The following is a 15,045-nucleotide window of genomic DNA, read 5'->3' as shown; positions in this document are numbered from 1 at the left end:
CTAATAGCTAAGGTCTTACATCTTACTCTGGCCTAATATCTAAGGTCTTAGACTCGTTCTATGGCCTAAAGATTAAGGTCTTAACTCTTACTCTGGCCTACAGGTTAAGGTCTTAACTCTAACTCTGGCCTACTGGTTAAGGTCTTAACTCTTACTCTGGCCTAATAGCTAAGGTCTTAGACTCGTACTCTGGCCTAATGGTTAAGGTCTTAACTCTTACTCTGGCCTAATAGCTAAGGTCTTAACTCTTACTCTGGCCTACAGGTTAAGGTCTTAACTCTTACTCTGGCCTAATAGCTATGGTCTTAGACTCGTACTCTGGCCTAATGGTTAAGGTCTTAACTCTTACTCTGGGCTACTGGTTAAGGTCTTAGAATCGTACTCTGGCCTACTGGTTAAGGTCTTAACTCTTACTCTGGCCTACTGGTTAAGGTCTTAACTCTTACTCTAGCATAATAGCTAAAGTCTTAACTCTTACGCTGGCCTAAAAGCTAAGGTCTTAGACTCTAACTCTGGCCTACAGGTTAAGGTCTTAACTCTTACTCTGGACTACTGGTTAAGGTTTTAACTCTTACTCTGGCCAAATAGCTAAGGTCTTAGACTCATACTCTGGCCTACTGGTTAAGGTCTTAACTCTTACTCTTCTGGACTACTGGTTAAGACCTTAACTCTTACTCTGGCCTAATAGCTAAGGTCTTTGTCTCGTACTCTGGCCTACTGGTTACGGTCTTAACTCTTACTCTGGCCAAATAGCTAAGGTCTTAACTCTTACTCTGGCCTAATAGCTAAAGTCTTAACTCTTACTCTGGCCTAATGGCTAAGGTCTTAGACTCATACTCTGCCCTAATGGTTAAGGTCTTAACTCTTACTCTGGCCTACTGGTTAAGGTCTTAACTCTTACTCTGGCCTAATAGCTAAGGTCTTACATCTTACTCTGGCCTAATATCTAAGGTCTTAGACTCGTTCTATGGCCTAAAGATTAAGGTCTTAACTCTTACTCTGGCCTACAGGTTAAGGTCTTAACTCTAACTCTGGCCTACTGGTTAAGGTCTTAACTCTTACTCTGGCCTAATAGCTAAGGTCTTAGACTCGTACTATGGCCTAATGGTTAAGGTCCTAACTCTTACTCTGGCCTAATAGCTAAGGTCTTAACTCTTACTCTGGCCTAATAGCTAAGGTCTTAACTCTTACTCTGGCCTACTGGTTAAGGTCTTAACTCTTACTCTGGCCTAATAGCTAAGGTCTTAGACTCGTACTATGGCCTACAGGTTAAGGTCTTAACTCTTACTCTGGCCTACAGGTTAAGGTCTTAACTCTTACTCTGGCCTACTGGTTAAGGTCTTATCTCTTACTCTGGCCTAATAGCTAAGGTCTTAGACTTGTACTCTGGCCTAATGGTTAAGGTCTTAACTCTTACTCTGGCCTAATAGCTAAGGTTTTAGACTCGTACTATGGCCTACAGGTTAAGGTCTTAACTCTTACTCTATCCTACTGGTTAAGGTCTTAACTCTTACTCTGGCCTAATGGCTAAGGTCTTAGACTCGTACTCTGGCCTAATGGTTAAGGTCTTAACTCTTACTCTGGCCTAATAGCTAAGGTCTTAGACTCGTACTCTGGCCTACTGGTTAAGGTCTTAACTCTTACTCTGGCCTAATAGCTAAGGTCTTTGACTCGTACTCTGGCCTACTGGTTAAGGTCTTAACTCTTACTCTGGCCTAATAGCTAAGGTCTTAACTCTTACTCTGGCCGAATGGTTAAGGTCTTAACACTTACTCTGGCCTAATAGCTAAGGTCTTAACTCTTACTCTAGCCTAATAGCTAAGGTCTTAGACTCGTACTCTGGCCTACTGGTTAAGGTCTTAACTCTTACTCTGGCCTACTGGTTAAGGTGTTTACTCTTACTCTGTCCTAATAGCTAAGGTCTTAGACTCGTACTATGGCCTACTGGTTAAGGTCTTAACTCTTACTCTGGCCTACGGGTTAAGGTCTTAACTCTTACTCTGGCCTAATAGCTAATTTCTTAGACTTGTGCTCTGGCCTAATAGCTAAGGTCTTAACTCTTACTCTGGCATAATAGCTAAGGTCTTAGACTCGTACTCTGGCCTAATGGTTAAGGTATTAACTCTTACTCTGGCCTAATAGCTAAGGTCTTAACTCTTACTCTGGCCTAATAGCTAAGGTCATAACTCTTACTCTGGCCTACTGGTTAAGGTCTTAACTCTTACTCTGGCCTAATAGCTAAGGTCTTAACTCTTACTCTGGCCTAATAGCTAAGGTCTTAGACTCGTACTATGGCCTACAGGTTAAGGTCTTAACTCTTACTCTGGCCTACTGGTTAAGGTCTTAACTCTTACTCTGGCCTAATAGCTAAGGTCTGAGACTCGTACTCTGGCCTAATGGTTAAGGACTTAATTCTTACTCTGGCCTAATAGCTATGGTCTTAGACTCGTACTCTGGCCTAATGGTTAAGGTCTTAACTCTTACTCTGGCCTACTGGTTAAGGTCTTAACTCTTACTCTGGCCTAATGGTTAAGGTCTTAACTCTTACTCTAGCCTAATAGCTAAGGTCTTAGACTCGTACTCTGGCCTAATGGTTAAGGTCTTAACTCTTACTCTGGCCTACTGGTTAAGGTCTTAACTCTTACTCTGGCCTACTGGTTAATGTCTTAACTCTTACTCTGGCCTAATAGCTAAGGTCTCAGACTCGTACTATGACCTACAGGTTAAGGTCTTAACTCTTACTCTGGCCTACTGGTTAAGGTCTTAACTCTTACTCTGGCCTAATAGCTAAGGTCTTAGACTCATACTATGGCCTACAGGTTAAGGTCTTAACTCTTACACTGGCCTACTGGTTAAGGTCTTAACTCTTACTCTGGCCTAATGGCTAAGGTCTTAGACTCGTACTCTGCCCTAATGGTTAAGGTCTTAACTCTTACTCTGGCCTACTGGTTAAGGTCTTAACTCTTACTCTGGCCTAATAGCTAAGGTCTTACATCTTACTCTGGCCTAATATCTAAGGTCTTAGACTCGTTCTATGGCCTAAAGATTAAGGTCTTAACTCTTACTCTGGCCTACAGGTTAAGGTCTTAACTCTAACTCTGGCCTACTGGTTAAGGTCTTAACTCTTACTCTGGCCTAATAGCTAAGGTCTTAGACTCGTACTCTGGCCTAATGGTTAAGGTCTTAACTCTTACTCTGGCCTAATAGCTAAGGTCTTAACTCTTACTCTGGCCTACAGGTTAAGGTCTTAACTCTTACTCTGGCCTAATAGCTATGGTCTTAGACTCGTACTCTGGCCTAATGGTTAAGGTCTTAACTCTTACTCTGGGCTACTGGTTAAGGTCTTAGAATCGTACTCTGGCCTACTGGTTAAGGTCTTAACTCTTACTCTGGCCTACTGGTTAAGGTCTTAACTCTTACTCTAGCATAATAGCTAAAGTCTTAACTCTTACGCTGGCCTAAAAGCTAAGGTCTTAGACTCTAACTCTGGCCTACAGGTTAAGGTCTTAACTCTTACTCTGGCCTACTGGTTAAGGTTTTAACTCTTACTCTGGCCAAATAGCTAAGGTCTTAGACTCGTACTCTGGCCTACTGGTTAAGGTCTTAACTCTTACTCTTCTGGACTACTGGTTAAGACCTTAACTCTTACTCTGGCCTAATAGCTAAGGTCTTTGTCTCGTACTCTGGCCTACTGGTTACGGTCTTAACGCTTACTCTGGCCAAATAGCTAAGGTCTTAACTCTTACTCTGGCCTAATAGCTAAAGACTTAACTCTTACTCTGGCCTAATGGCTAAGGTCTTAGACTCATACTCTGCCCTAATGGTTAAGGTCTTAACTCTTACTCTGGCCTACTGGTTAAGGTCTTAACTCTTACTCTGGCCTAATAGCTAAGGTCTTACATCTTACTCTGGCCTAATATCTAAGGTCTTAGACTCGTTCTATGGCCTAAAGATTAAGGTCTTAACTCTTACTCTGGCCTACAGGTTAAGGTCTTAACTCTAACTCTGGCCTACTGGTTAAGGTCTTAACTCTTACTCTGGCCTAATAGCTAAGGTCTTAGACTCGTACTATGGCCTACAGGTTAAGGTCTTAACTCTTACTCTGGCCTACAGGTTAAGGTCTTAACTCTTACTCTGGCCTACGGGTTAAGGTCTTAACTCTTACTCTGGCCTGATAGCTAAGGTCTTAGACTCGTACTCTGGCGTAATAGCTAAGGTCTTAACTCTTACTCTGGCCTAATAGCTAAGGTCTTAACTCTTACTCTGGCCTACTGGTTAAAGTCTTAACTCTTACTCTGGCCTAATAGCTAAGGTCTTAACTCTTACTCTGGCCTACTAGCTAAGGTCTTAGACTTGTACTATGGCCTACTGGTTAAGGTCTTAACTCTTACTCTGGCCTAATAGCTAAGGTCTTAACTCTTACTCTGGCCTAATAGCTAAGGTCTTAACTCTTACTCTGGCCTAATATCTAAGGTCTTAGACTCGTACTATGGCCTACAGGTTAAGGTCTTAACTCTTACTCTGGCCTACAGGTTAAGGTCTTAACTCTTACTCTGGCCTACTGGTTAAGGTCTTATCTCTTACTCTGGCCTAATAGCTAAGGTCTTAGACTTGTACTCTGGCCTAATGGTTAAGGTCTTAATTCTTACTCTGGCCTAATAGCTATGGTCTTAGACTCGTACTCTGGCCTAATAGCTAAGGTCTTAACTCTTACTCTGGCCTAATAGCTAAGGTCTTAGACTCGTACTATGGCCTACAGGTTAAGGTCTTAACTCTTACTCTGGCCTACAGGTTAAGGTCTTAACTCTTACTCTGGCCTACTGGTTAAGGTCTTATCTCTTACTCTGGCCTAATAGCTAAGGTCTTAGACTTGTACTCTGGCCTAATGGTTAAGGTCTTAACTCTTACTCTGGCCTAATAGCTAAGGTTTTAGACTCGTACTATGGCCTACAGGTTAAGGTCTTAACTCTTACTCTATCCTACTGGTTAAGGTCTTAACTCTTACTCTGGCCTAATGGCTAAGGTCTTAGACTCGTACTCTGGCCTAATGGTTAAGGTCTTAACTCTTACTCTGGCCTAATAGCTAAGGTCTTAGACTCGTACTCTGGCCTACTGGTTAAGGTCTTAACTCTTACTCTGGCCTAATAGCTAAGGTCTTTGACTCGTACTCTGGCCTACTGGTTAAGGTCTTAACTCTTACTCTGGCCTAATAGCTAAGGTCTTAACTCTTACTCTGGCCGAATGGTTAAGGTCTTAACACTTACTCTGGCCTAATAGCTAAGGTCTTAACTCTTACTCTAGCCTAATAGCTAAGGTCTTAGACTCGTACTCTGGCCTACTGGTTAAGGTCTTAACTCTTACTCTGGCCTACTGGTTAAGGTGTTTACTCTTACTCTGTCCTAATAGCTAAGGTCTTAGACTCGTACTATGGCCTACTGGTTAAGGTCTTAACTCTTACTCTGGCCTACGGGTTAAGGTCTTAACTCTTACTCTGGCCTAATAGCTAATTTCTTAGACTTGTGCTCTGGCCTAATAGCTAAGGTCTTAACTCTTACTCTGGCATAATAGCTAAGGTCTTAGACTCGTACTCTGGCCTAATGGTTAAGGTATTAACTCTTACTCTGGCCTAATAGCTAAGGTCTTAACTCTTACTCTGGCCTAATAGCTAAGGTCATAACTCTTACTCTGGCCTACTGGTTAAGGTCTTAACTCTTACTCTGGCCTAATAGCTAAGGTCTTAACTCTTACTCTGGCCTAATAGCTAAGGTCTTAGACTCGTACTATGGCCTACAGGTTAAGGTCTTAACTCTTACTCTGGCCTACTGGTTAAGGTCTTAACTCTTACTCTGGCCTAATAGCTAAGGTCTGAGACTCGTACTCTGGCCTAATGGTTAAGGACTTAATTCTTACTCTGGCCTAATAGCTATGGTCTTAGACTCGTACTCTGGCCTAATGGTTAAGGTCTTAACTCTTACTCTGGCCTACTGGTTAAGGTCTTAACTCTTACTCTGGCCTAATGGTTAAGGTCTTAACTCTTACTCTAGCCTAATAGCTAAGGTCTTAGACTCGTACTCTGGCCTAATGGTTAAGGTCTTAACTCTTACTCTGGCCTACTGGTTAAGGTCTTAACTCTTACTCTGGCCTACTGGTTAATGTCTTAACTCTTACTCTGGCCTAATAGCTAAGGTCTCAGACTCGTACTATGACCTACAGGTTAAGGTCTTAATTCTTACTCTGGCCTACTGGTTAAGGTCTTAACTCTTACTCTGGCCTAATAGCTAAGGTCTTAGACTCATACTATGGCCTACAGGTTAAGGTCTTAACTCTTACACTGGCCTACTGGTTAAGGTCTTAACTCTTACTCTGGCCTAATGGCTAAGGTCTTAGACTCGTACTCTGCCCTAATGGTTAAGGTCTTAACTCTTACTCTGGCCTACTGGTTAAGGTCTTAACTCTTACTCTGGCCTAATAGCTAAGGTCTTACATCTTACTCTGGCCTAATATCTAAGGTCTTAGACTCGTTCTATGGCCTAAAGATTAAGGTCTTAACTCTTACTCTGGCCTACAGGTTAAGGTCTTAACTCTAACTCTGGCCTACTGGTTAAGGTCTTAACTCTTACTCTGGCCTAATAGCTAAGGTCTTAGACTCGTACTCTGGCCTAATGGTTAAGGTCTTAACTCTTACTCTGGCCTAATAGCTAAGGTCTTAACTCTTACTCTGGCCTACAGGTTAAGGTCTTAACTCTTACTCTGGCCTAATAGCTATGGTCTTAGACTCGTACTCTGGCCTAATGGTTAAGGTCTTAACTCTTACTCTGGGCTACTGGTTAAGGTCTTAGAATCGTACTCTGGCCTACTGGTTAAGGTCTTAACTCTTACTCTGGCCTACTGGTTAAGGTCTTAACTCTTACTCTAGCATAATAGCTAAAGTCTTAACTCTTACGCTGGCCTAAAAGCTAAGGTCTTAGACTCTAACTCTGGCCTACAGGTTAAGGTCTTAACTCTTACTCTGGCCTACTGGTTAAGGTTTTAACTCTTACTCTGGCCAAATAGCTAAGGTCTTAGACTCGTACTCTGGCCTACTGGTTAAGGTCTTAACTCTTACTCTTCTGGACTACTGGTTAAGACCTTAACTCTTACTCTGGCCTAATAGCTAAGGTCTTTGTCTCGTACTCTGGCCTACTGGTTACGGTCTTAACTCTTACTCTGGCCAAATAGCTAAGGTCTTAACTCTTACTCTGGCCTAATAGCTAAAGTCTTAACTCTTACTCTGGCCTAATGGCTAAGGTCTTAGACTCATACTCTGCCCTAATGGTTAAGGTCTTAACTCTTACTCTGGCCTACTGGTTAAGGTCTTAACTCTTACTCTGGCCTAATAGCTAAGGTCTTACATCTTACTCTGGCCTAATATCTAAGGTCTTAGACTCGTTCTATGGCCTAAAGATTAAGGTCTTAACTCTTACTCTGGCCTACAGGTTAAGGTCTTAACTCTAACTCTGGCCTACTGGTTAAGGTCTTAACTCTTACTCTGGCCTAATAGCTAAGGTCTTAGACTCGTACTATGGCCTACAGGTTAAGGTCTTAACTCTTACTCTGGCCTACAGGTTAAGGTCTTAACTCTTACTCTGGCCTACGGGTTAAGGTCTTAACTCTTACTCTGGCCTGATAGCTAAGGTCTTAACTCTTACTCTGGCCTAATAGCTAAGGTCTTAACTCTTACTCTGGCCTAATAGCTAAGGTCTTAACTCTTACTCTGGCCTACTGGTTAAAGTCTTAACTCTTACTCTGGCCTAATAGCTAAGGTCTTAACTCTTACTCTGGCCTACTAGCTAAGGTCTTAGACTTGTACTATGGCCTACTGGTTAAGGTCTTAACTCTTACTCTGGCCTAATAGCTAAGGTCTTAACTCTTACTCTGGCCTAATAGCTAAGGTCTTAACTCTTACTCTGGCCTAATATCTAAGGTCTTAGACTCGTACTATGGCCTACAGGTTAAGGTCTTAACTCTTACTCTGGCCTACAGGTTAAGGTCTTAACTCTTACTCTGGCCTACTGGTTAAGGTCTTATCTCTTACTCTGGCCTAATAGCTAAGGTCTTAGACTTGTACTCTGGCCTAATGGTTAAGGTCTTAATTCTTACTCTGGCCTAATAGCTATGGTCTTAGACTCGTACTCTGGCCTAATAGCTAAGGTCTTAACTCTTACTCTGGCCTAATAGCTAAGGTCTTAGACTCGTACTATGGCCTACAGGTTAAGGTCTTAACTCTTACTCTGGCCTACTGGTTAAGGTCTTAACTCTTACTCTGGCCTAATGGTTAAGCTCTTAACTCTTACTCTGGCCTAATAGCTAAGGTCTTAGACTCGTACTCTGGCCTAATGGTTAAGGTCTTAACTCTTACTCTGGCCTACTGGTTAAGGTCTTAACTCTTACTCTGGCCTACTGGTTAAGGTCTTAACTCTTACTCTGGCCTACTGGTTAAGGTTTTAACTCTTACTCTGGCCTACTGGGTAAGGTCTTAACTCTTACTCTGGCCTAATAGCTAAGGTCTTAGACCCGTACTCTGGCCTAATGGTTAAGGTCTTAACTCTAACTCTGGCTTAATAGCTAAGGTCTCAGACTCATACTATGGCCTGCAAGTTAAGGTCTCAGACTCGTACTATGGCCTACTGGTTAATGTCTTAACTCTTACTCTGGCCTAATAGCTAAGGTCTTAGACTCGTACTATGGCCTACAGGTTAAGGTCTTATCTCTTAGTCTGGCCTACTGGTTAAGGTCTTAACTCTTACTCTGGCCTAATGGCTAAGGTCTTAGACTCGTACTCTGGCCTAATGGTTAAGGTCTTAACTCTTACTCTGGCCTAATAGCTAAGGTCTTAACTCTTACTCTGGCCTAATGGTTAAGGTCTTAACTCTCACTCTGGCCTACTTGTTAAGGTCTTAACCCTTACTCTGGCCTAATAGCTAAGGTCTTAACCCTTACACTGGCCTAATGGCTAAGGTCTTAACACTTACTCTGGCCTACTGGTTAAGGTCTTAACTCTTACTCTGGCCTAATAGCTAAGGTCTTAGACTCATACTCTGGACTACTGGTTAAGGTCTTAACTCTTACTCTGGCCTAAGGGGCTAAGGTCTTAGACTCATACTCTTGCCTACTGGTTAAGGTCTTAACTCTTACTCTGGCCTACTGGTTAAGGTCTTAACTCTTACTCTGGCCTAATAGCTAAGGTCTTAGACTCATACTCTGGCCTAATGGTTAAGGTCTTAACTCTTACTCTGGCCTAATAGCTAAGGTCTCAGACTCGTACTATGGCCTACAGGTTAAGGTCTTAACTCTTAATCTGGCCTACTGGTTAAGGTCTTAACTCTTACTCTGGCCTAATAGCTAAGGTCTTAGACTCGTACTCTGGCCTAATGGTTCAGGTCTTAAATCTTACTCTGGGCTACTGGTTAAGGTCTTAGACTCGTACTCTGGCCTACTGGTTAAGGTCTTAACTCTTGCTCTGGCCTACTGGTTAAGGTCTTAAGTCTTAGTCTGGCCTACTGGTTAACGTCTTAACTCTTGCTCTGGCCTAATAGCTAAAGTCTTAACTCTTACGCTGGCCTAAAAGCTAAGGTCTTAGACTCTAACTCTGGCCTACAGGTTAAGGTCTTAACTCTTACTCTGGCCTTCTGGTTAAGGTCTTAACTCTTACTCTGGCCTACTGGTTAAGGTCTTAACTCTTACTCTGGCCTAATAGCTAAGGTCTGAGACGCGTACTCTGGCCTAATTGTTAAGGTCTTAACTCTTAATCTGGCCTAATAGATAAGGTCTCAGACTCGTACTATGGCCAACAGGTTAAGGTCTTAACTCTTAATCTGGCCTACTGGTTAAGGTCTTAACTCTTACTCTGGCCTAATAGCTAAGGTCTTAGACTCGTACTCTGGCCTAATGGTTAAGGTCTTAACTCTTACTCTGGCCTACTGGTTAAGGTCTTAACTCTTACTCTGGCCTAATAGCTAAGGTATTAGACTCGTACTCTGGCCTACTGGTTAAGGTCTTAACTCTTACTCTGGCCTAATAGCTAAGGTCCTAACTCTTACTCTGGCCAAAAAGCTAAGGTCTTAGACTCGTACTCTGGCCTACTGGTTAAGGTCTTAACTCTTACTCTGGCCTACTGGTTAAGGTCTTAATTCTTACTCTGGCCTAATAGCTAAGGTCTTAGTCTCATTCCCTGGCCTACTGGTTAAGGTCCTAAGTCTTACTCTGGCCTAATAGCTAAGGTCTTAGACTCGTACTCTGGCCTACTGGTTAAGGTCTTAACTCTTACTCTGGCCTAATAGCTAAGGTCTCAGACTCGTACTATGGCCTACAGGTTAAGGTCTTAACGCTTACTCTGGGCTACTAGTTAAGGTCTTAACTCTTACTCTCTCCTAATAGCTAAGGTCTTAGACTCAACTATGGCCTACAGGTTAAGGTCTTAACTCTTACTCTGCCCTACTGGTTAAGGTCTTAACTCTTACTCTGGCCTAATGGCTAAGGTCTTAGACTCGTACTCTGGCCTAATGGTTAAGGTCTTAACTCTTACTCTGGCCTAATAGCTAAGGTCTTAACTCTTACTCTGGCCTAATAGCTAAGGTCTTAGACTTGTACCATGGCCTACAGGTTAAGGTCTTAACTCTTACTCTGGCCTACAGGTTAAGGTCTTAACTCTTACTCTGGCCTACGGGTTAAGGTCTTAACTCTTACTCTGGCCTAATAGCTAAGTTCTTAACTCTTACTCTGGCATAATAGCTAAGGTCTTAACTCTTACTCTGGCCTAATAGCTAAGGTCTTAACTCTTACTCTGGCCTAATAGCCAAGGTCTTAACTCTTACTCTGGCCTACTGATTAAGGTCTTAACTCTTACTCTGGCCTAATAGCTAAGGTCTTAACTCTTACTCTGGCCTAAGAGCTAAGGTCTTAGACTCGTACTATGGCCTGCAGGTTAAGGTCTTAACTCTTACTCTGGCCTACTGGTTAAGGTCTTAACTCTTACTCTGGCCTAATAGCTAAGGTCTGAGACTCGTACTCTGGCCTAATGGTTAAGGACTTAATTCTTACTCTGGCCTAATAGCTATGGTCTTAGACTCGTACTCTGGCCTAATGGTTAAGGTCTTAACTCTTACTCTGGCCTACTGGTTAAGGTCTTAACTCTTACTCTGGCCTAATGGTTAAGGTCTTAACTCTTACTCTAGCCTAATAGCTAAGGTCTTAGACTCGTACTCTGGCCTAATGGTTAAGGTCTTAACTCTTACTCTGGCCTACTGGTTAAGGTCTTAACTCTTACTCTGGCCTACTGGTTAATGTCTTAACTCTTACTCTGGCCTAATAGCTAAGGTCTCAGACTCGTACTATGACCTACAGGTTAAGGTCTTAACTCTTACTCTGGCCTACTGGTTAAGGTCTTAACTCTTACTCTGGCCTAATAGCTAAGGTCTTAGACTCATACTATGGCCTACAGGTTAAGGTCTTAACTCTTACACTGGCCTACTGGTTAAGGTCTTAACTCTTACTCTGGCCTAATGGCTAAGGTCTTAGACTCGTACTCTGCCCTAATGGTTAAGGTCTTAACTCTTACTCTGGCCTACTGGTTAAGGTCTTAACTCTTACTCTGGCCTAATAGCTAAGGTCTTACATCTTACTCTGGCCTAATATCTAAGGTCTTAGACTCGTTCTATGGCCTAAAGATTAAGGTCTTAACTCTTACTCTGGCCTACAGGTTAAGGTCTTAACTCTAACTCTGGCCTACTGGTTAAGGTCTTAACTCTTACTCTGGCCTAATAGCTAAGGTCTTAGACTCGTACTCTGGCCTAATGGTTAAGGTCTTAACTCTTACTCTGGCCTAATAGCTAAGGTCTTAACTCTTACTCTGGCCTACAGGTTAAGGTCTTAACTCTTACTCTGGCCTAATAGCTATGGTCTTAGACTCGTACTCTGGCCTAATGGTTAAGGTCTTAACTCTTACTCTGGGCTACTGGTTAAGGTCTTAGAATCGTACTCTGGCCTACTGGTTAAGGTCTTAACTCTTACTCTGGCCTACTGGTTAAGGTCTTAACTCTTACTCTAGCATAATAGCTAAAGTCTTAACTCTTACGCTGGCCTAAAAGCTAAGGTCTTAGACTCTAACTCTGGCCTACAGGTTAAGGTCTTAACTCTTACTCTGGCCTACTGGTTAAGGTTTTAACTCTTACTCTGGCCAAATAGCTAAGGTCTTAGACTCGTACTCTGGCCTACTGGTTAAGGTCTTAACTCTTACTCTTCTGGACTACTGGTTAAGACCTTAACTCTTACTCTGGCCTAATAGCTAAGGTCTTTGTCTCGTACTCTGGCCTACTGGTTACGGTCTTAACTCTTACTCTGGCCAAATAGCTAAGGTCTTAACTCTTACTCTGGCCTAATAGCTAAAGTCTTAACTCTTACTCTGGCCTAATGGCTAAGGTCTTAGACTCATACTCTGCCCTAATGGTTAAGGTCTTAACTCTTACTCTGGCCTACTGGTTAAGGTCTTAACTCTTACTCTGGCCTAATAGCTAAGGTCTTACATCTTACTCTGGCCTAATATCTAAGGTCTTAGACTCGTTCTATGGCCTAAAGATTAAGGTCTTAACTCTTACTCTGGCCTACAGGTTAAGGTCTTAACTCTAACTCTGGCCTACTGGTTAAGGTCTTAACTCTTACTCTGGCCTAATAGCTAAGGTCTTAGACTCGTACTATGGCCTACAGGTTAAGGTCTTAACTCTTACTCTGGCCTACAGGTTAAGGTCTTAACTCTTACTCTGGCCTACGGGTTAAGGTCTTAACTCTTACTCTGGCCTGATAGCTAAGGTCTTAACTCTTACTCTGGCCTAATAGCTAAGGTCTTAACTCTTACTCTGGCCTAATAGCTAAGGTCTTAACTCTTACTCTGGCCTACTGGTTAAAGTCTTAACTCTTACTCTGGCCTAATAGCTAAGGTCTTAACTCTTACTCTGGCCTACTAGCTAAGGTCTTAGACTTGTACTATGGCCTACTGGTTAAGGTCTTAACTCTTACTCTGGCCTAATAGCTAAGGTCTTAACTCTTACTCTGGCCTAATAGCTAAGGTCTTAACTCATACTCTGGCCTAATATCTAAGGTCTTAGACTCGTACTATGGCCTACAGGTTAAGGTCTTAACTCTTACTCTGGCCTACAGGTTAAGGTCTTAACTCTTACTCTGGCCTACTGGTTAAGGTCTTATCTCTTACTCTGGCCTAATAGCTAAGGTCTTAGACTTGTACTCTGGCCTAATGGTTAAGGTCTTAATTCTTACTCTGGCCTAATAGCTATGGTCTTAGACTCGTACTCTGGCCTAATAGCTAAGGTCTTAACTCTTACTCTGGCCTAATAGCTAAGGTCTTAGACTCGTACTATGGCCTACAGGTTAAGGTCTTAACTCTTACTCTGGCCTACTGGTTAAGGTCTTAACTCTTACTCTGGCCTAATGGTTAAGCTCTTAACTCTTACTCTGGCCTAATAGCTAAGGTCTTAGACTCGTACTCTGGCCTAATGGTTAAGGTCTTAACTCTTACTCTGGCCTACTGGTTAAGGTCTTAACTCTTACTCTGGCCTACTGGTTAAGGTCTTAACTCTTACTCTGGCCTACTGGTTAAGGTTTTAACTCTTACTCTGGCCTACTGGGTAAGGTCTTAACTCTTACTCTGGCCTAATAGCTAAGGTCTTAGACCCGTACTCTGGCCTAATGGTTAAGGTCTTAACTCTAACTCTGGCTTAATAGCTAAGGTCTCAGACTCATACTATGGCCTGCAAGTTAAGGTCTCAGACTCGTACTATGGCCTACTGGTTAATGTCTTAACTCTTACTCTGGCCTAATAGCTAAGGTCTTAGACTCGTACTATGGCCTACAGGTTAAGGTCTTATCTCTTAGTCTGGCCTACTGGTTAAGGTCTTAACTCTTACTCTGGCCTAATGGCTAAGGTCTTAGACTCGTACTCTGGCCTAATGGTTAAGGTCTTAACTCTTACTCTGGCCTAATAGCTAAGGTCTTAACTCTTACTCTGGCCTAATGGTTAAGGTCTTAACTCTCACTCTGGCCTACTTGTTAAGGTCTTAACCCTTACTCTGGCCTAATAGCTAAGGTCTTAACCCTTACACTGGCCTAATGGCTAAGGTCTTAACACTTACTCTGGCCTACTGGTTAAGGTCTTAACTCTTACTCTGGCCTAATAGCTAAGGTCTTAGACTCATACTCTGGACTACTGGTTAAGGTCTTAACTCTTACTCTGGCCTAAGGGGCTAAGGTCTTAGACTCATACTCTTGCCTACTGGTTAAGGTCTTAACTCTTACTCTGGCCTACTGGTTAAGGTCTTAACTCTTACTCTGGCCTAATAGCTAAGGTCTTAGACTCATACTCTGGCCTAATGGTTAAGGTCTTAACTCTTACTCTGGCCTAATAGCTAAGGTCTCAGACTCGTACTATGGCCTACAGGTTAAGGTCTTAACTCTTAATCTGGCCTACTGGTTAAGGTCTTAACTCTTACTCTGGCCTAATAGCTAAGGTCTTAGACTCGTACTCTGGCCTAATGGTTCAGGTCTTAAATCTTACTCTGGGCTACTGGTTAAGGTCTTAGACTCGTACTCTGGCCTACTGGTTAAGGTCTTAACTCTTGCTCTGGCCTACTGGTTAAGGTCTTAAGTCTTAGTCTGGCCTACTGGTTAACGTCTTAACTCTTGCTCTGGCCTAATAGCTAAAGTCTTAACTCTTACGCTGGCCTAAAAGCTAAGGTCTTAGACTCTAACTCTGGCCTACAGGTTAAGGTCTTAACTCTTACTCTGGCCTTCTGGTTAAGGTCTTAACTCTTACTCTGGCCTACTGGTTAAGGTCTTAACTCTTACTCTGGCCTAATAGCTAAGGTCTGAGACGCGTACTCTGGCCTAATTGTTAAGGTCTTAACTCTTAATCTGGCCTAATAGATAAGGTCTCAGACTCGTACTATGGCCAACAGGTTAAGGTCTTAACTCTTAATCTGGCCTACTGGTTAAGGTCTT

Source organism: Triturus cristatus, chromosome 12 (genome assembly GCF_964204655.1).
Source record: "Triturus cristatus chromosome 12, aTriCri1.1, whole genome shotgun sequence".
Classification (NCBI taxonomy): domain Eukaryota; kingdom Metazoa; phylum Chordata; class Amphibia; order Caudata; family Salamandridae; genus Triturus; species Triturus cristatus.
Note: the sequence above shows the minus strand (reverse complement) of the source record.